Source organism: Amblyraja radiata, chromosome 21, assembly GCF_010909765.2.
Source record: "Amblyraja radiata isolate CabotCenter1 chromosome 21, sAmbRad1.1.pri, whole genome shotgun sequence".
In the NCBI taxonomy this organism is placed as follows: Eukaryota; Metazoa; Chordata; class Chondrichthyes; order Rajiformes; family Rajidae; genus Amblyraja; species Amblyraja radiata.
The window spans coordinates 26,730,879-26,753,241 of NC_045976.1; the positions used below are offsets into that span (position 1 = coordinate 26,730,879).

Here is a 22,363-nt window from a genome sequence, read left to right on the forward strand (position 1 = left end):
TGACGTTTCGGGTCGAGACCCTTCTGAACAGTGACAGTGCTGAAGAAGGGTCTCGACCCGAAACGTCACCCATTCCTTCTCTCCAGAGATGCTGCCTGTCCCACTGCGTTACTCCAGCTTTTTGCATCTATCTTCAGTTTAAACCAGCATCGGCAGTTCCTTCTTACACATCACTCAACTTTAGATGTTCACATGTGATATAGAAGCGGCTACAGGAACTGCTTCTAACCACTTTGAATATTCACCCACCATGATTGTCATTTCCCCCACAAATGTATCTGCAAATTCCTCGAGTATCCTTGGCCCTGGTTTGTTTAGAGTTTGAGAGGAGCTGCTGCTAGACTCCCACAATGCTCTTCACATCATTTACATTCCGTCACTGTCTTCCCCACCACTTCAGGGTGCAAGTGGAATTTTATACCAACTTATTTTTGATTGGAGGTATACTGGGCATTCCTCATAAATCTTTCAAAATAACAACTCTTCCTTGCAGTGGAACAATAACTCTTGATCTATTGTGGTTGCTTGGCCCATGCCAGTCTTTTAAACAGTATGTTCACAGTCTCCTTCCTATCCTAGTTTAATTAAGTGCCAAACTGTTAAATGAAGTGAGTTATTAAAGTCTTGGTAACAATTTTTCAACCTTCCCTGTCACCTAAAGTGGTGCCAATGCATTGGAGGTCTGCCGAAGTTGATCTGCTGTTTCAAAAGGGAGGAAAATAAAAATCACTAATTATAGGACAGTCAGTCTAACCTCAAATGTGGGCAAGGTTTTGGAATCGTTTCTAAATAACAACAACATCCGTCCTTTGGAAAGGCACAGTATTGGAAACAGTCATTGTTGCTTTTGAAAGGGAAGGACACGTCTGACTGAAATTGTTGAATTATTTGGTTGAACAAGTTTTTTAATTTTGGAAACACGAGAAAACAAGTTAGTTTAATGTTGCAGAGTTGGTGGAGATGGGGAAGGAATGCATTGAATAAATAGAATATCCCTAATAGAATTGGGCCAGGGCTGCTCTTGTGATGTGTTGTTTAATAGCCTTCAAGTGGATGGTTTATGAGAGAAGTTTGAGAGAGTGAACAGAAAGAAACATGTAAACGTACAGATCAAAGATGTTGCCAAGAATTGAAACCAAAATGGGAATGTTGGAAATGTTCAGCAAAACAGGAGAGGTCAGAAGTGAGAGGAAAACTGTTCATATTTCAGATGGATAACTTTGTAGCAGAGCCGGTCAGTTTTGAGAGAAGCAGAAAAAATGAGTTGCCTGCCTCTGTTGTATTGATAGAGTCCAGAGGGCTGCAACATGTCCACGCAGAATATGAGGTGCTGCTCATCCAACTCATGTTGGACCTCATTGGAAAAACACAAGAAGCTACTGACCTGCAGATCAGGGTGGGTGTGAGAACAAGAACATCTTCTGCTTCCATCTCTGGATTGCTAATTAGCCGAGGTTTTACCATTGCTTAACGACCTTCTCTTTCAAATTTCCATCTCTGTCACCGCCACCTCCCATTCATCTATGTGATCAGCCTCTAACCCTGATGCATTCTGTCCCAGTGCCTCAGATCTATGGCACTCTTGGTTTTCAATTTCCTCGACACATTTAGTTCAATTAACATTCATGGCAGTCATTGTGCACAGTACCTTGGCTGAAACTCTTGCATGTTATAGTACAAGCAACCAAATAGAATGACCTATCCTGATTGTTTCTATCTTTATTTCTGGAATTGTGCATGGGGTTTCATTTGGTTTAATATTCCAGTTCGCTCCTGGTTTATCTTAACTTCTCTCCTGCCCTTACAGCTTTGATAATGCTCTACAATTTCCAGCACAGGCACGAGCTGGAAAAGGGAGAGCACTGAGCCACCACCATCAGCAGAGCAATCAGAAATGCCCATATGTTCACCTCATGGTTATCAGCTCCTCCTAGGATATCTTGATATAATATTCCAAAGTTATGTTTCCCATGAGTATTTCTGTCTGAAAATTTCAAAATATGTTTCCAATTGCAATGATGTGCTTCGCCTAATTGCTGGAAAATGATTTGGAAAATGATCTGGAAAACAGCAAGAAGTTGCAAATGTAACTAACCACAGCCATCATGATATAATGGGGTGTGAAAGTGGCCCCATTTCTATCTGTAAGGTTGCACCAAGGGTGTGTTTCAGAGTGCAAATGGACGATAAGCCAGCAAATTCCTTGTCTCACTGCTGATTTGCTGCATTCCCTGGGTAGGTGGATTGCAGCTGTACTCTTCCACGACACCCCACCCTCTTCCAAATGTGCTCTGATTTTAGGTTTTTTAATCATCTCTGCCTTACTTGTCTGAATCATTTCAGCACTTGTCTGAAACCTATAACTGAATGATTACAGAAACACATGTAAAACCCTGTAAAAGAGCTGCATTGAAACTCCTAGCTGTAAACTGCAAGCCATACAACATCTAAAAGAGGAGAGCTCCATTAAGGTTTTCGAAGGAGCATTTATCAAGGCTGCAAACATAGAGTTATAGAGTCATACAGCACAGAAATAGACTCTTCGGCCCAACTCGCCCATGCTGACCATGAAGCCCCATCTAAACTAATCCCATTTGCTTGGGTTTGGCCCATATCAATGTACCTGTCCATGTATTTTTAAATGATGTTATATTACCTGCTTCAACTGCCTCCTCTGGCAGCGTGTTCCATATACCCACCACACTTTGAGTGAAAAGGTTGCTCCTCAGGTTCCTATTACATTCTGCTCCCCTTCCCTTCAACTTCTATTCTCTGGTTCTTGATTTCCCAGCCCTGGGTAAAAGACTTTGTGAATTAATCCTATCTATTACTCTCATGATTTAATACACCTCTGTGAGATCAGCCCTGAGTCTTCTGCGCTCTAAGGAATAAAGGCCTAACCTGCCCAATTTCACCCTTCAACCTCAGGCAACTGAGTCCTGGCAACAACCTCATAGATCTTCTCTGCACTATTTTCATTTTATTGACATCAGTTTCATTGCAGGGTCACCAAAACTGAACACACTTCCGTAAGTGCGGCCTCACCAACACCTTGTATAACTGTAATGTAATGCCCCAATTTGATCAAGGCCAATATGCAAAAGCCTTCTATGCCATCCTGTCTACCTGTGACATAAATTTCAGGGAACTATGTAGCTATACTCCAAAGCCACTGCTCTACAACATTCTCCAGGACTCTGCCTTTCACTGTGAGGTCCTGCCCTGGTTTGACTTCCCAAAATGCAACACCTCACTCTTATCTGTGTTAAACTCCATTAACAATTCCTCAGTCATTTCTCCAGCTGATCAAGATCCTGCTATAAATTTTGAACTGTCTACCATACCAACTACTTTAGTGAAATCTGCAAACTTACTAATGATGCCTTCTATATTCTCATCAAAATCATTGACATAAACAACAAACTGCAATGGGTCCAGAATCGATCCCCGAGGTACACCACAAACCACAAACATTGGAGAGATAATTAAACAAGTGTGAGTGGATCGTATTCAGGAATGGTGTTACAGTCATTGATATTCACATGACAATGCAACACTGGATTTAATAATAAGTCCCTCATGCTCTAAGATGGATATTGTATCTTTGTGGTCTCTCTAATCGTTCTACGTGGATTAAGAAAATCTAGTTAAATTAAGTTTGATGAAGATTATGACTTGCCTATTTTCAACATCTGTTTTGCAAAACCTTTAAGTTGATATACTGTATTTTAATATCTAGCTCATGGATTATTGTGTTTGAAACCTGATCAAGTTCTGAAATGTAAACTTTCTTTGCAGTTCTATCCACAGCTAAACTTTCAATCCCTTTATCCTTCAGCAACTCACTGATGGGGCTACCATTTACTCTTCCAGGATCACATCCTCTGCAGGAATGCAGCACTGGACTCATATCAATAAGATTAGACCCACCAACCACGTGTGGTTGTTTTGTCTGGTCCTTTGAGAAGCAACAACAAATTGCCTCTATCTCCAGTCACTGCAAATGTGAATAAGAGCAGGTCATTCTTGCCTACACAAGTCTCTGCCTCCCTCAATATCTGGAATCAAGGGCATTTAATGTCTGTACAAATTTACTTTCTTACACTCCTGCCCATGTCCTCTTCACAAAGTTAAAACTTGGCTTTGCACCCTGAGAGCTGTTGCCAGCTCCGATATTGGTGGTTGGTGGTTGACTATTGAGGAGCTTGGAGGTTGGATGATGTGTCAACATTTTCATTCAGGATCACTAAGTGAAGCCTGCACTCCATCAAAAAAGAGTTGCTTATTGATAAATATGATGCACTAGAGCATCATTGCAGATGTTGAACGCAAAGTCCAGTCTAAGTTACACCGAGGAGTCCTTGTGTAGATTTAAAGGATCACAAGGCCTTGTCCAAAACAATCTTTTTGTTTTTTGCTATCTCAGAATCTTCAGGTATCGGCAGCAGAAATAGGTAAATGAGTCTCTGCCCCTTTTGTCAGAGGCCTGGGCCAACAATCCAGGAACATGACCTATAGTCCCACCACAGCAGTCATGGACTTCACATTCTGGAATCTAACAAAAACTAGTCTTAATGATGTTCATAAAACCACCAGACTGTCATTTAAAACCATTTAGATCAGCTATGATTGAATGACGGAGTAGGCTTGCTAGGCTGAATGGCCGAATTCTGCTCATAGAACATATGAACGTTTGAACATAAAACCCATTCAGGGGTGGAAATAAATGTCCTTGCCTAATCTATCCTGTGCCACTCCAGACCCACAGCAAGATGATTAATTCTTAGATGTCCTGTGAAATGGCCTGTAGGGCCACTCATTTATCATATAATCTGCACTAAATCTCTGAAACCCCTCTCAAACCCAAACCTGCAATCTCCACAACCAGGAAGACTAAAGACACCACCACCTGTATGTTCTCCAGCATATTGATGGGTTTTTATCCTGGAATTCCCTGCTAAACTGAGGGAGTGTCTTTACCGGGAAACTGCAGTGGTTCAGGGAGATGTTCAGCAACTCCTTCCAGAGGGATAGGCAATAAAGATTGGCGTTATCAGTGATCAGTAGATCATGAAACATTAATAGATGAAAAACACATTGAAAGTAATTTGACAGAAAGTTTTGGAATCCACTGAGGATGAAGTAAATTCAGGATTTTTCAAAATGTCTGTTGTTCTATTAACAGGGATGAGGGAAACAGGTTGTGATTGCAGCAAAAGCTTGAGACTGTGTCTGGTTCAGATATTCACTGAACTTATTGCAATACTTAGATATTGGATATTTGCATATAGTTTAAAATCTGTGATTGTATGAAAAATATTTTGCTATGCTGAAGGCAGAAAAGCTTCAGGAATGCTTGGTCTATTTTTTCTTTAAGTCAATGCAATATCTAATGCAGGAGTGCACGCTAACTTAACACGACATGTAATTTCTAATTTGGCTCCAGATTCAGAAAAGGGATGTGACCAGTTTGGTTGCCAGTTTTTGTGCAAAGTCAGTCTGTCAGTTTCATCAGACTCATTCCAGGCAGTAATATTTTCAGTGTTATTTTAATTCTTACTGCATGACGGGGGATGATTTGAGTGGCGCCCAAGGCTATTTTGATAGAAAGACTAAGTCTAATTGTATTTGTGCAGAATCACCATCCCCCTGTATCACTCTGCACTGTTGTCATCACAACACCCATGATGAGCCTGTCCAGAAATGTTCCCCTGATGACCACTCATTTCTGAGTTGCCCAGCAGCTCACTCGATCATCGAAAATAAAGACTTCACCAAAGAACTTGTGACTAATGTGAAACAAAGAGCCTATTGCAGAAATGTCAACAGCGCCCACACCCCCTGGTTGGCTCAGCAATAATCCCCACACCACCCACATTACTGGCATAAATAAACCTCGGCCAGCAGCTGCTTTCGCACCAATTGAGGTTAATTATTTCATTCTGTTTGTGAAATGTAGCACCACCAAGAATTGAGATTGAATAGCTTTTTGTTCATCGGCCTGTGTGTGACATTTCTTACTAAAGTCCTCCGTATGGTATAATTTTGATCATCTGAGACTTGTGAGGGTGAATACAATTCTCTTACACATCAAGCTGAGAATCTGTTACATTTGAGATTCCATCTGTTAAACAACACGCTAAGCAGTCATGAAGATTTTGTGTCTTTAACAAGCCAGGTTTCTTCATATAATACACTCATTTGTATATCCACATTGATCTATCATAATGCATGTTTCCTTTGTGACATAATGGATATAACATTATTAATGAATTTAAGGAACACTATTTGAATTATACAGGCCAAATTAATTATCACCCAATTTTGATTCAGAACCGAAGAACCACTTCAAGGTTACTTAGGAAATTGATATTTGGAAAAAAGCTGTCTTGGGAGAAAGAGTCTAGGGGAAAAACTGTTTAGATGTAATCTCCCTGCAGTAATCAAACACTATTGCCTTTTAAGAACACAGTTGCTATTTTCACTGCGAGTGGTTATTGACATTGACAAGCAATTGCTTGTATTGACACTTGCAAGGATGCTCTATCAAGTAATGTTACATACTGCTTTTAGTATGTTTAGCTTGCAATAACAAAAACATAACTGTTAAGACTTTAGTTTTTAGAAATCCTGCAGGAAAAATAACTTTGTTATAGAGTCTGAAAAGTTCTAACCCCCTAACCCTCTTTTCCCCATTCACACAATTGCGTTTAAAATGTGATTTTCTATAACGCAAGGTTTCTTAGGAACAAAACTATCAAATTATAGCAGAACTACCTGTATTTACCTTGCACTAAACATTTTCTTTTATCATGTATATATGCACTGTAAATGGCTCGATTGTGATCATGTTTTGCCTTTCTGCTGACTGGTTAACACGTAACAAAAAGCTTTTCACTGTACCAATAAACGTGACAATAAACTAAACTAAACGATATGTCTGACAGACAGAACTTGGCAACAGTTACTCCAAGGAAGGTCACTTTCTTTTCCAGCTATTTTGCCAGCAAGATTTGAACTGTTGCAAGCGGTTAATAGGCCTTGCTCGGCTACCAGGCCACGCATTTGGACACAAACGCAACGATTCATTTTTACTGCTAGTATCGTCCACTCTCTGTTTACCACTCACATTGAGAATTAGCTGGACAGGAATTCAACATAGTTGTGTGCTAAATGCTTGCTTCTTCACTTACCACCATCAACCATGCCATTTACTGTTGTTCTTAAAATAGTAAGATTAAACGAGAACTTACCAGTTTGAAGTTTGATCGTTATTTTATGAGGAGTAACGTTGAGGGAATACGTGAAGGACCCCGCCAGGACGCATGCGTGTCATTCTTCAAAGCAGCGGTGTGAAATCACAGAGAACTGTAATGACTAAACATAGTAAGATTAGAGAAGAGATACCAGTTAAGTATATTATCAAGGGTGGGAGCGGAGGGCACGTATTCCCTCAACGTTACTCCTCATAAAATAACGATCAAACTTCAAACTGGTAAGTTCTCGTTTAATCTTACTATTTTACTTCGGAGTCATGTGAGTGACTACGTGAAGATTTTAAAGCTCTGTGATTTCATGCCGTGGAAACGAGTCCATGCATCACATCTGCCTTGATTATGGGGAGAATAGAGTTAACATCATTAGACATCAATACGATATTGAAACCCAACGATAAATATATTAACACCAATTATTGCCCCTATTTATGTGGTAAATTATATTACAGAACTTAAATTTGTTTCTGCAAATGTTCCAGGTTCAATGACTGGTTTGTTATAAAGTCGTTGGAAAGTTTCCTCCGTTGACCATCCTGCTGTCTTGAGGATTTGGTCCATAGGAACGTCCAACTTCATAGCTGCCGATGTAGCTGCAGCCCTGGTGGAGTGAGATTTTAAAATGCTAGTGTCTACTCCAGCCTTTATTAGGACCTGTTTTAGCCATCTAGAGATGGTCTGGACTGTCACTGTTTTGAGTGGCTGTTTGTAGCTGATTAAAGTGACATTTCTTTCCCTCTGATGATCTTAGTATACTCCATATATAATAGTAAGTGTGTTACAATACAGAGACGACCATCTGTCGGGTAGGCCCTGAATTCTGTTTTTAGGCCTGCTGACCCCTGTCTGTTCTGTTTGACTATTTCATTGATGTGAAAAGTTAAATTTCCAGATGAAATAATCATGTTGTCCAGCCTTAGTTTCTGTAGTGACTGGACCCTTTGTGCCGTGACCAAGACCATCAGCATGACTGTTTTCATAGTCAGTTTCTGTAGGGACAGAGCTGTAGCTGGTGACCAGTTTCTTAACATGGTCAGTACAATGCTCACATCCCATATTTGGGAGTACCTGGTTCTTGGGGGATTAACATTCAAAATGCCCCTCATGAGTTTGGTTACCAGGGTGTGTCCCAACAGAATGCCGCTCTGTTCCTTGCCACAGGTATGTTGACAGAGCACTTCTGGTGCAGTAGATGGCACTATGACTGAGCCTCTCATCGTAATGGAGGCTTGCCAGGAATTCCAGAACAGACGGGATGTTCATAGATCTGTGGGTGATGTTTATTGTTGTGACAGTACTTCCCATTTCTTGATGACACCAAGTACTGTTTTTTGGTGGACTGTCTGTGGGCCGCTGAAATAATATCCACTGTTCGGTCCGTCAGTCCCAGGTGTAGTAGAGGTGCTTTCAACTCTATAAATTAATAGGTTTATATAATTATGACATGGGTAACTACCCCTTGTTGCGGGAAGAACCAGTAAATTAGGTCTATGATGGATGGTGATGCATGGTTCTAAAACCATGTCGTGTATCACCGGGACCCATGGTTGAGTAGGCCAATCGGGTACTATCAAAATACCAGACGCGGAGTCTACTGTATATTCCTAAATACCCGACTGATGAGGCAGAAAGGAGGGAATGCATAAATAAACAATCCCCCCAATGCAGCGAAAATGCATCTGTTGCCACTGCCCCAGGTTCTGGTTCCCATGAACATAATTCGATAACTGGTGAGAGCATGGATGCGAATAGGTCGATATCTGGTGTTCCATACCGTGCTGTAATTTCAGCAAATACATTTTTTATCCAACATCGATTCAGTGTTTTCATAGAATTAGCGTGACCTGTTGTCTGCCACTAAATTCAGTTTACCTGGTAAGTAGGTAGCTGATATCCAAATATCTCTCTGGATACACTATTGCCAAATTGTGTTGGCCAGATTGTCACATGATGTTGATATGTTTCCACCCATATGGTTGATATATGCTACCATGGTGGTGTTGTCAATTTGTAGTCTAACATGCTGGTGATATAACCCAGAACAATATGACTTAAAGCCATGGAATGCACTTAACATTCCCAGGTATTTATGCCCAGTGTTTGTAATAATGATGCCTCCTGTGCATTCCATCTCCCCCACAGCTGGAGATGGAATTGGTAGCATCCCATCCAAGTGCACTGGCATCAGTATGTAGTTCCATAGACGGGTAGCTGATAATGTTTGGATCGGAACAATGCCTAATGTTATGTTTCCACCATTTTAGTTCCATTGTGGCCTCTGTTGGCAGCTTCATTGGTCTGTCAGAATGACCCCCATAATTTTTGAGTGCACGAATGTTTGCCCTCTGTAATTTTTGATAATGTAAAGGTCCGATTTGTGTGGCTGGAAACGCAGCCACTATAATGCCAATTATTCTTGCTACCAGTCTGATGGATGGTTTTGTTTTGCTGCAAGCCTCCATTAAGGCTGTAACCTTTTCTTTCGGCAAAGTCACTGACATGTGAACTGTGTTAAGGGTGTACCGCAGATGATCCATTGTGTTAAATAAGATCTGTGGTCACCTCTAATGGGTACTGTATAGTAAGCATCTTTTAATACGATGCTTGCCATGTAGTAACCTAGGAATCAATTGCTTAGCAGTAACAAAGGTTCCCATCTAGTAACGAATATATAGTACAAAAGTATTCAAATTAGTCAAATCTATGATGATGTGGCAACCACCATCTAGTTTATGATAAAGATTTTGGACACGAATTCCTGTGATTCGTGTTGGATATCCTCCATTACTCCTTTTTTATATGGCCACTGTAGTTCAGCATGCGCTTTTGATTTTATCTTTGCCTGTAAGCACGAACATTCGGTTCGGTACATGCTGAACTGGAGGATTATGTTTTGTATAAATTCTATGGTTTAACCCTATACTTCTGAAAATATAAGTGTCGGTAGTTAATTTATTCCATGCATCCAGATAGAATTGTAATCTCCCACCAACCTCGTAAGGAACCAGACCCACCTACCTCCATGGTTATTATTGGTATGTTTGTTACTTTTTCGGCATCCTCCGTGGACGTTGAGGTGCCGGTGTCTGGATCTGTAGTTGGGTCGGTGTTGAGGGTTAGCGTATTCCCCAGGAAGTAGTTTTTAGAAGTTGCTTTAATGAGCCCCAGGGTTTTACCCTCTTCGTCAAGTTATTTTACCTGTTTTGATAAGTTGCCTCCAAATAGTAATATTGGTGGTTTGGAGGTTCCAGGTTTGCATAGGCCTGCAAATTAGGGTCTAAAGCCGGTTGGATGGCACTTCTTCCTAATGCTGTTTACTCGTATTGGTAGTTGCAAAATAAAGCCAGTGCATCCTGGTGATCTTGTGTCATGTCTTTTTTGTTTATTGTGCGGGCGAAACCCGTAATACCCGCTGTTAGGACTTTCAGAACTTTCTGTAGTTTCAAGTCCCTGGCTCTGCCATGTTTTCAAATACACTGGTTGACACTGGGAACATACAGTGTTTTGCAGTTCCCTGATGGTAAGTGTCTTCCAATAGGTTTTCTTGCACCCCATGTGCACTAGGGGTATGTTCTGCACCCCTCTTCAGGGCCAGCCCAGAATTGACCCCCTATACTCCCCTCTGATGAGGGAGAAACACTGTGCAGCCCTACAAGAGGTACTGTTGTAGGACTTACTAGCTGCCCCCTGTGACTAGTCTCCATCTCCCGGAGCCTGCCACTTACCTGCTCCAACAGCCGCTCCAGCTGGCTCCAATACTCTCGGGCACTGGCCACTCGCTGCTGCTTCAGTTCCTGCAGCCGCTCCAACCGGCTCCAATGCTCACGGTCACTGGCCGTCGCGGCTGCTCCTGAAGCCGCTACTCCTGAAGCCGCTCCTGCTCCAGTTCCTGCAGCCGCTCCAACCGGCTCCAATGCTCACGGGCACTGGCCATCGCGGCTGCTCCTGAAGCCGCTCCTGCTCCAGCTCCTGCAGTCAGCCCAGAATTGACCCTCCGTGCTCCCCTCTGATGAGGGAGAAACACTGTGCAGCCCCACAAGAGGTACTGCTGTGGGGCTTACTAACTGCCCACTGTGGCTAGCCTCCATCTCCCGGAGCCTGCCACTTTGGAGTATTTCCTCCAGCAGCTGCTCCAACTGGCTCTTATGCTCTCGGGCATAGGCCACTCGCGGCTGCTGCTGATCCTGCAGCCGCTCCAACCGGCTCCAATGCTCACGGGCACTGGCCGCTCGCGGCTGCTCCTGTTCTCCCAGCCGCTCCAACCGGCCCCAATGCTCTCGGGCACTGGCCGCTCGCGGCTGTTCCTGATCCTGCAGCCGATCCAACCGGCTCCAATGCTCACGGGCATTGGCCGTCGCGGCTGCTCTTGTTCCCCGCTCCCAGCTGCTCCAACCGGCTCCAATGTGCATGGGCACTGGCCGCTCGTGTCTGCTCCTGAAGCCGCTCCAACCGGCCCCAATGCTCACGGGCACTGGCCGCTCGCGGGAGCGAAGTCGGGCACAGCTGTTCCCATTTGGGAGATTGGCGTGCCGTTGACTGCTGCTGCCGGCTGCCCGCAACTCCGCGGTTCTCCCCCGCCAGCTTTTTCGCAGCCTTCGTGGATCTGATCCATGTCTCCACCTGTAAGGTAAGTGGAAGGAATGCAGAGACTCCTTACCTGCTGTTCCTGGCTTTCAAATTCTGCCGCTAAGAGAACGTCGTTCCCCCTGCTGTGACTCGTTGCAATGCGTGTAGCGATATGACACGCATGCGTCCTGGTGGGGTTCTTCACGTAGTCACTCACGTGACTCCGAAGTAAAATTGTGATATGCATTCAGATCGTGACGTCTGGTGCTGTGTACGCCACATTTGCACGTCCTCCATGTGACCATGTGCGTTTCCCCTGAATGCTCCAGTTTCTATTCACGTCTCATGAAATACAGGATGAGTTTAAGTTAAACTAAAGGGTCCTTGGTTAGATGTAATGGATTATAGTAGGTTAACATAGAAACATAGAAAATAGGTGCAGGAGTAGGCCATTCAGCCCTTCGAGCCTGCACCGCCATTCAATATGATCATGGCTGATCATCCAACTCAGTATCCTGTACCTGCCTTCTCGCCACAAGGGCCACATCTAACTCCCTCTTAAATATAGCCAATGAACTGGCCTCAACTACCTTCTGTGGCAGAGAATTCCACAGATTCACCACTCTCTGTGTGAAAAATGTTTTTCTCATCTCGGTCCTAAAAGACTTCCCCCTTATCCTTAAACTGTGACCCCTTGTTCTGGACTTCCCCAACATCAGGAACAAAGCTACTGTAAATTACTAATTGTGGGTAGTTTAAAGGGGAATTGGAGGAAGTTGATGGGGATGTGATGGAGAATGTGCTTCTGAGAAATAAATAGGGGAATCGGACTGAGAATCATCATCGACCTGCTGAGTCAAATGGTCTCGCCCATGTCGGTAAAAAAATGAGAAATGTTCCAGAGTTTTTGAAATAAAGCAGCTGGTGCTAAGAACAAACTTCATTTTCAGTTTTGTTTTATCTGTACAATGATTGTCACAATGGGCACAATGATGAACTATTACTCACCAGACTGGTCATGAGTTACTGGATGCTCTTAGGAGTTACTTACTTATTGCTGAAGAATTCTGAACCAACTGACTGAAAAATAAATTTTTGTGGCATTGGCCGCAATAGAATATACTGAAACCATGGTTCATGGAACCATATTTTTGCACCCAATCTATGTCTGAAAGCCATCCCATTTAATGCTCTGTCACCTCTGTCCCAGATCATCTCCAAGGACAACTATTTTGGAACCTTGTATATGGGGTGCCTCAGTGGAGCTGGACAGTGATAATATTAGCAGGAAAGTTTCCTTTTGATCTGTGCCCCACTCCCACATCACTATCACCGACATTCAATAAAGCTGAAAACCATCAACCTTCTCTTCTAACTGTCACTCTACACCATTAATGCCCCTGACAATTCCCCAACCATCATGACTTAACGTTGGGCTGGTGGCAGTAAAGTATTTGCCTAAGGTTGTATCAGCCCGTGTGCAGGGCTGCACTGCCCAGAGATCTAGTTGTGCGTTTAGCTCACCCTCCAATTAGCTGGAAAGTCTCAGTGGATGCACTTGGAAGCAGTGAGCGACAGCTGTGTTGTCAGTGGTAACGTACTCTGGATGAGATGCAAAACCAGAGGCCAAGTTTGTTCTTTCAGGCATTTGAAGACCCAGCGCACTCTTTGAATGAATTGCAGAAGAGTTATCCTTAGTGTCTTGGGCTATTTTTTACCTCTTAATGAACATTATTATCAAGGTCACCAGATCAGTCCCTCTGTATGGGAGATTGCCGTGTGCAGGTTGGCTGCTTGGTTTCTACATAACTGCGGAAAGGTACAATATAAGTGAGACCTTTTGTCACCTTTGTGAACATTAACAAGCTTCAGCCATGACCAGCAGGCCCGGTAATGTTAATGAGGCCAGAGGCTCTTTCCTAGGCCCATGGGCATCAGCTGCTCCTGCAGGATGGGGAATAAACCTTCGGGAATTTACTCCCGTCTACTATGAGAGAGTGAAAGTTGTTGCAGGCAGTTTACCGTTTCTGTGCTGGACCCAAAACTGCTGGGATAGTGAATTCATAAGCAGTCCATTTAAACTTGTACAATAGATCTGGATCAATTCAGTACGCCCCTCTCTCCCCCTCTCTCCCCCTCTCTCCCCCTCTCTCCCCCTCTCTCCCCCTCTCTCTCCCTCTCTCTCCCTCTCTCTCTCCCTCTCTCTCCCCCTCTCTCTCCCCCTCTCTACCCCTCTCTCTCTCTCCCTCTCTCCCTCTCTCTCTCTCCCCCCCTCTCTCTCTCCCCCCCTCTCTCTCTCCCTCCCTCTTTCCCTCCCTCTCTCCCGCCCTCTCTCCCTCCCTCTCTCTCTCTCTCCCTCTCTCCCGCCCTCTCTCCCTCCCTCTCTCTCTCTCCCCCTCCCTCTCTCCCTCTCTCCCTCTCTCCCTCGCTTTCTTTCCCTGGCAATTTCTTTTGCTTCTATACTATATTAAAAAAGTCCATTTAATAATTGGAAAAGAATGATTGGTTCAGCATTCAGTTGACATTTATAACTGCATTATAAAGAAGTTTAAAGCACATCAGTGTTCAATTAAAACACCAACAGAAGCATTAAATTTGATGAGGTACTTTTGGCTCTGGAAACAACCTATGCAGCGTATTCACTGTGCGGAGACTTAAACAACTGTGACATGAACCAAACCCCATGCATTGATCTACAGTCAGAGCTTCTGTTACTAAAGAAAAACCAAAGCTAAACTAAGCACTCAAATCAGCAATCTTTACTATTATATAGAAAGTAGGCGCATGTAAGAGATTACGTTTTCAGTGTTAAACAATATCTGAAAACTTGCATTAAATTATTGTCTACTCCTCACTAATGTTTCATATTGTTTTAATTGTGCTCTTTTGCAGATGCATGTTTTAGGCATAAATAAGATTGATGTTTGCACTGGGCCACACTATTGAATTTTGAGGGGTCTATATAAATCTTTTCGAGGAAACGCTGCAAACTGCTCAAGTGAAGAAGGTAGGATTTGGTACTTTTTATTCTGCCAGTTGCTAATTGGTCTCACATCCTGCATTGCACCACCAAGATCTTTATACAAGCTTGACCCTACAAGCCAACCCTACAAGCCAACCCTCTCCACAAGCCAACCCTATTTCACCTCAACAGGTAAAACTTACCTTCCAGAACAGGTGAGCTGCAGAAGAGTTCGCATTTGGCTGCAACATCTCATTAGATAACTTATCTGAGGCCCAGATGAGATCTCTAATGAACTATCCAACCCTTGACATTGTCTATAATGGATGGTGATGAAGAGGAAAGGGAGGATTCTATTTCTTAACCCTGTCCTCTCTTTCTACTTCGAGAACATTTTGGATGCAGTTGAGAATAACCTTTGGGCAAATTGCTATAGAAAGACATTATACAAATCCAAGTTGCTGTTGTTAAAGCCTCAAAATTCTTAAGTAAGTTCATCAATTCTAACTTTTGTGCAGCTTTTTCTTATCTCTATGTTAACCAAATGCCTTCTCACCACCCGTAACCTGTGCAGTCTTAAGAGTTGCACCAGACTAGTGTAGTCCATCAATCACAATTATGATGAGGTTTTAGTTGATGAAAAGATCTTGCAATGTTTATGCAAAAGTCAAATTGCAACATGTTGTCCCTGGGTCTAATTAAGCCTCCATTAAGGCTGTAACCTTTTCTTTCGGCAAAGTCACTGACATGTGAACTGTGTTAAGGGTGAACCGCAGATGATCCATTGTGTTAAATAACATCTGTGGTCACCTCTAATGGGTACTGTATAGTAAGCGTCTTTTAATACGATGCTTGCCATGTAGTAACCTAGGAATCAATTGCTTAGCAGTAACAAAGGTTCCCATCTAGTAATGAATATATAGTACAAAAGTATTCAAATTAGTCAAATCTATGATGATGTGGCAACCACCATCTAGTTTATGATAAAGATTTTGGACACGAATTCCTGTGATTCGTGTTGGATATCCTCCATTACTCCTTTTTTATATGGCCACTGTAGTTCAGCATGCGCTTTTGATTTTATCTTTGCCTGTAAGCACGAACATTCGGTTCGGTACATGCTGAACTGGAGGATTATGTTTTGTATAAATTCTATGGTTTAACCCTATACTTCTGAAAATATAAGTGTCGGTAGTTAATTTATTCCATGCATCCAGATAGAATTGTAATCTCCCACCAACCTCGTAAGGAACCAGACCCACCTACCTCCATGGTTATTATTGGTAGGTTTGTTACTTTTTCGGCATCCTCCGTGGACGTTGAGGTGCCGGTGTTTGGATCTGTAGTTGGGTCGGTGTTGAGGGTTAGCGTATTCCCCAGGAAGTAGTTTTTAGACGTTGCTTTAATGAGCCCCAGGGTTTTACCCTCTTCGTCAAGTTCTTTTACCTGTTTTGATAAGTTGCCTCCAAATAGTAATATTGGTGGTTTGGAGGTTCCAGGTTTGCATAGGCCTGCAAATTAGGGTCTAAAGCCGGTTGGATGGCACTTCTTCCTAATGCTGTTTACTCGTATTGGTAGTTGCAAAATAAAGCCAGTGCATCCTGGTGATCTTGTGTCATGTCTTTTTTGTTTATTGTGCGGGCGAAACCCGTAATACCCGCTGTTAGGACTTTCAGAACTTTCTGTAGTTTCAAGTCCCTGGCTCTGCCATGTTTTCAAATACACTGGTTGACACTGGGAACATTCAGTGTTTTGCAGTTCCCTGATGGTAAGTGTCTTCCAATAGGTTTTCTTGCACCCCATGTGCACTAGGGGTATGTTCTGCACCCCTCTTCAGGGTCAGCCCAGAATTGACCCCCTATACTCCCCTCTGATGAGGGAGAAACACTGTGCAGCCCTACAAGAGGTACTGTTGTAGGACTTACTAGCTGCCCCCTGTGACTAGTCTCCATCTCCTGGAGCCTGCCACTTACCTGCTCCAACAGCCGCTCCAGCTGGCTCCAATACTCTCGGGCACTGGCCACTCGCTGCTGCTTCAGTTCCTGCAGCCGCTCCAACCGGCTCCAATGCTCACGGTCACTGGCCGTCGCGGCTGCTCCTGAAGCCGCTACTCCTGAAGCCGCTCCTGCTCCAGTTCCTGCAGCCGCTCCAACCGGCTCCAATGCTCACGGGCACTGGCTGTCGCGGCTGCTCCTGAAGCCGCTCCTGCTCCAGCTCCTGCAGTCAGCCCAGAATTGACCCTCCGTGCTCCCCTCTGATGAGGGAGAAACACTGTGCAGCCCCACAAGAGGTACTGCTGTGGGGCTTACTAACTGCCCACTGTGGCTAGCCTCCATCTCCCGGAGCCTGCCACTTTGGAGTATTTCCTCCAGCAGCTGCTCCAACTGGCATTTATGCTCTCGGGCATAGGCCACTCGCGGCTGCTCCTGTTCTCCCAGCCGCTCCAACCGGTCCCAATGCTCTCGGGCACTAGCCGTCGCGGCTGCTCCTGTTCTCCCAGCCGCTCCAACCGGCCCCAATGCTCTCGGGCACTGGCCGCTCGCGGCTGCTCTTGTTCCCCGCTCCCAGCTGCTCCAACCGGCTCCAATGTGCACGGGCACTGGCCGCTCGTGGCTGCTCCTGAAGCCGCTCCAACCGGCCCCAATGCTCACGGGCACTGGCCGCTCGCGGCTATTCAGAGTCGGACTCATCGGAGTCAACGACTCTGTTAGTTTTTTGCTATGCTCTATCGCCCGGCCGTGGCCGGTGCGGGAGCGAAGTCGGGCACAGCTGTTCCCATTTCGGGAGATTGGCGTGCCGTTGGCTGCTGCTGCCGGCTGCCCGCAACTCCGCGGTTCTCCCCCGCCAGCTTTTTCGCAGCCTTCGTGGATCTGATCCATGTCTCCACCTGTAAGGTAAGTGGAAGGAACACAGAGTCTCCTTACCTGCTGTTCCCGGCTTTCAAATTCTGCCGCTAAGGGAACGTCGTTCCCCCTACTGTGACTCGTTGCAATGCGTGTAGCGTTATTGCACGCATGCGTCCTGGCGGGGTTCTTCACGTAGTCACTCACGTGACTCCGAAGTAAAATTGTGATATGCATTCAGATCGTGACGTCTGGTGCTGTGTACGCCACATTTGCACGAGCTCCATGTGACCATGTGCGTTTCCTCTGAATGCTCCAGTTTCTATTCACGTCTCATGAAATACAGGATGAGTTTAAGTTAAACTAAAGGGTCCTTGGTTAGATGTAATGGATTATAGTAGGTTAACATAGAAACATAGAAAATAGGTGCAGGAGTAGGCCATTCAGCCCATCGAGCCTGCACCGCCATTCAATATGATCATGGCTGATCATCCAACTCAGTATCCTGTACCTGCCTTCTCGCCACAAGGGCCACATCTAACTCCCTCTTAAATATAGCCAATGAACTGGCCTCAACTACCTTCTGTGGCAGAGAATTCCACAGATTCACCACTCTCTGTGTGAAAAATGTTTTTCTCATCTCGGTCCTAAAAGACTTCCCCCTTATCCTTAAACTGTGACCCCTTGTTCTGGACTTCCCCAACATCGGGAACAAAGCTACTGTAAATTACTAAACGTGGGTAGTTGAAAGGGGAATTGGAGGAAGTTGATGGGGATGTGATGGAGAATATGCTTCTGAGAAATAAATAGGGGAATCGGACCGAGAATCATCATCGACCTGCTGAGTCAAATTGTCTCGCCCATGTCGGTAAAAAAATGAGAAATGTTCCAGAGTTTTTTAAATAAAGCAGCTGGTGCTAAGAACAAACTTCATTTTCAGTTTTGTTTTATCTGCACAATGTTTGTCACAATGGGCACAATGATGAACTATTACTCACCAGACTGGTCATGAGTTACTGGATGCTCTTAGGAGTTACTTACTTATTGCTGAAGAATTCTGAACCAACTGACTGAAAAATAAATTTTTGTGGAATTGGCCGCAATAGAATATACTGAAACCATGGTTCGTGGAACCATATTTTTGCACCCAATCTATGTCTGAAAGCCATCCCATTTAATGCTCTGTCACCTCTGTCCCAGATCATCTCCAAGGGCAACTATTTTGGAACCTTGTATATGGGGTGCCTCAGTGGAGCTGGACAGTGATAATATTAGCAGGAAAGTTTCCTTTTGATCTGTGCCCCACTCCCACTCCCACATCACTATCACCGACATTCAATAAAGCTGAAAACCATCAACCTTCTCTTCTAACTGTCACTCTACACCATTAATGCCCCTGACAATTCCCCAACCATCATGACTTAACGTTGGGCTGGTGGCAGTAAAGTATTTGCCTAAGGTTGTATCAGCCCGTGTGCAGGGCTGCACTGCCCAGAGATCTAGTTGTGCGTTTAGCTCACCCTCCAATTAGCTGGAAAGTCTCAGTGGATGCACTTGGAAGCAGTGAGCGACAGCTGTGTTGTCAGTGGTAACGTACTCTGGATGAGATGCAAAACCAGAGGCCAAGTTTGTTCTTTCAGGCATTTGAAGACCCAGCGCACTCTTTGAGTGAATTGCAGAAGAGTTATCCTTAGTGTCTTGGGCTATTTTTTACCTCTTAATGAACATTATTATCAAGGTCACCAGATCAGTCCCTCTGTATGGGAGATTGCCGTGTGCAGGTTGGCTGCTTGGTTTCTACATAACTGCGGAAAGGTACAATATAAGTGAGACCTTTTGTCACCTTTGTGAACATTAACAAGCTTCAGCCATGACCAGCAGGCCCGGTAATGTTAATGAGGCCAGAGGCTCTTTCCTAGGCCCATGGGCATCAGCTGCTCCTGCAGGATGGGGAATAAACCTTCGGGAATTTACTCCCGTCTACTATGAGAGAGTGAAAGTTGTTGCAGGCAGTTTACCGTTTCTGTGCTGGACCCAAAACTGCTGGGATAGTGAATTCATAAGCAGTCCATTTAAACTTGTACAATAGATCTGGATCAATTCAGTACGCCCCTCTCTCCCCCTCTCTCCCCCTCTCTCCCCCTCTCTCCCCCTCTCTCCCCCTCTCTCTCCCTCTCTCTCCCTCTCTCTCCCCCTCTCTCTCCCCCTCTCTACCCCTCTCTCTCTCTCCCTCTCTCCCTCTCTCTCCCTCTCCCTCTCCCTCCCTTTCTTCCTCCTTCCCTCACCCTTCCCTCGCTCCCTCCCTCCCGCACTCTCTCCCTCCCTCTCTCTCTCCCTCTCTCCCTCCCTCTCTCCTTACCTCTGTCTCTCTCTCCCTCCCTTTCTCCCTCTCTCCCTCTCTCCCTCGCTTTCTTTCCCTGGCAATTTCTTTTGCTTCTATACTATATTAAAAAAGTCCATTTAATAATTGGAAAAGAATGATTGGTTCAGCATTCAGTTGACATTTATAACTGCATTATAAAGAAGTTTAAAGCACATCAGTGTTCAATTAAAACACCAACAGAAGCATTAAATTTGATGAGGTACTTTTGGCTCTGGAAACAACCTATGCAGCGTGTTCACTGTGCGGAGACTTAAACAACTGTGACATGAACCAAACCCCATGCATTGATCTACAGTCAGAGCTTCTGTTACTAAAGAAAAACCAAAGCTAAACTAAAGCACTCAAATCAGCAATCTTTACTATTATATAGAAAGTAGGCGCATGTAAGAGATTACGTTTTCAGTGTTAAACAATATCTGAAAACTTGCATTAAATTATTGTCTACTCACTAATGTTTCATATTGTTTTAATTGTGCTCTTTTGCAGATGCATGTTTTAGGTATAAATAAGATTGACGTTTGCACTGGACCACACTATTGAATTTTGAGGGGTCTATATAAATCTTTTCGAGGAAACGCTGCAAACTGCTCAAGTGAAGAAGGTAGGATTTGGTACTTTTTATTCTGCCAGTTGCTAATTGGTCTCACATCCTGCATTGCACCACCAAGATCTTTATACAAGCTTGACCTTACAAGCCAACCCTACAAGCCAACCCTCTCCACAAGCCAACCCTATTTCACCTCAACAGGTAAAACTTACCTTCCAGAACAGGTGAGCTGCAGAAGAGTTCGCATTTGGCTGCAACATCTCATTAGATAACTTATCTGAGGCCCAGATGAGATCTCTAATGAACTATCCAACCCTTGACATTGTCTATAATGGATGGTGATGAAGAGGAAAGGGAGGATTCTATTTCTTAACCCTGTCCTCTCTTTCTACTTCGAGAACATTTTGGATGCAGTTGAGAATAACCTTTGGGCAAATTGCTATAGAAAGACATTATACAAATCCAAGTTGCTGTTGTTAAAGCCTCAAAATTCTTAAGTAAGTTCATCAATTCTAACTTTTGTGCAGCTTTTTCTTATCTCTATGTTAACCAAATGCCTTCTCACCACCCGTAACCTGTGCAGTCTTAAGAGTTGCACCAGACTAGTGTAGTCCATCAATCACAATTATGATGAGGTTTTAGTTGATGAAAAGATCTTGCAATGTTTATGCAAAAGTCAAATTGCAACATGTTGTCCCTGGGTCTAATGAGATGAGAATGGTATAAATGTGACTAGCCTGAAACTGATGTACTACTGCATAGCAGAATTTTGAATCTTTACTTTCATGGACCTAAACATTGTATCAGACTAAGAGGTGGAGATATTACTGCACAATGGTTCCTGGCATAGGATTTGTGTCTCAAATGCAAGTAATTGATTTCTAACTTCTTTCAGGAAATTAGCTACTTACTAGGTTGTCCACAGCTGTTTTGGAAAAAATTGCTTCGGTAGTCAGTAGAATTCTTCACCAGTCAGTATAATGACTTTGGTTGACCTGATATTGGTTTTGCACACATTTTGTAAAGAAAGGGTGGCCATGGTAGTGCAGCGGTAGAGTTGCTGCCTTACAGCGCTTGCATCGCCGGAGACCCGGATTTGATCCCGACTATGGGTGCTGTCTGTAAGGAGTTTGTACGTTCTCCCCGTGACTGTGTGGGTTTTCTCCGAGATCTTCGGTTTCTTCCCAAAGACTCCAAAGACTTATGGGTTTGTAGGTTAATTGGCTTGGTGTATGTGTAAATTGTCCCAAGTGTGTGTAGGATAGTGTTAATGTGTGGGGATCGCTGGTTGGTATGGACTCTGTGGGCCGAAGGGCCTGTTTCCGTGCTGTATCTCTAAAACTAAAAACTAAAACATAACCCAAGCAAAGAGTGGACCAGGCAAACTTTTTTCTGAAAAACCAAAACCAACTAGTGGTTGCATTTATTATCCCTGTACTGTGATCAGAAATTTGCTTGTCACTTTCTTTATGCTAATATGCTTTCTGCTTAATATTTGGAGGATAATTTACAACTTGACTTGTTCAATTGGACATCTATTTTTCAAAAAGAAAATCATTGACTACGAGATCATCTCACATTGATCTTCTACAGGAGATTGTACAATTACCCAGGGCATCGTGAGGAACAATAGACGACATCTACTTCATTTTCTGTGTAGTTTCAGACAAAGAGCTGAGCCAGATGAAACAATTCAATAATAAATAGAATAAATGAATTAAAATCCCTCCATCAGTACATCTTAACTTTTTAAAGTAGCACCGACAATGCAATGACCGATCTCTTTAA

General features: G+C 43.8%; 1 protein-coding gene across 1 annotated transcript in view; it reads left to right on the forward strand.

The window, feature by feature from the left end:
- The window catches only part of sema3c (semaphorin 3C), a 229,215-nt gene that overhangs the window by 65,642 nt on the left and 141,210 nt on the right, over window positions 1–22,363 (forward strand). The window contains exon 2 of the mRNA XM_033039812.1: window positions 20,515–20,629. The gene's annotated coding sequence lies outside the window, so the exon portion shown is untranslated. The remainder of the gene's footprint in view (window positions 1–20,514; window positions 20,630–22,363) is intronic.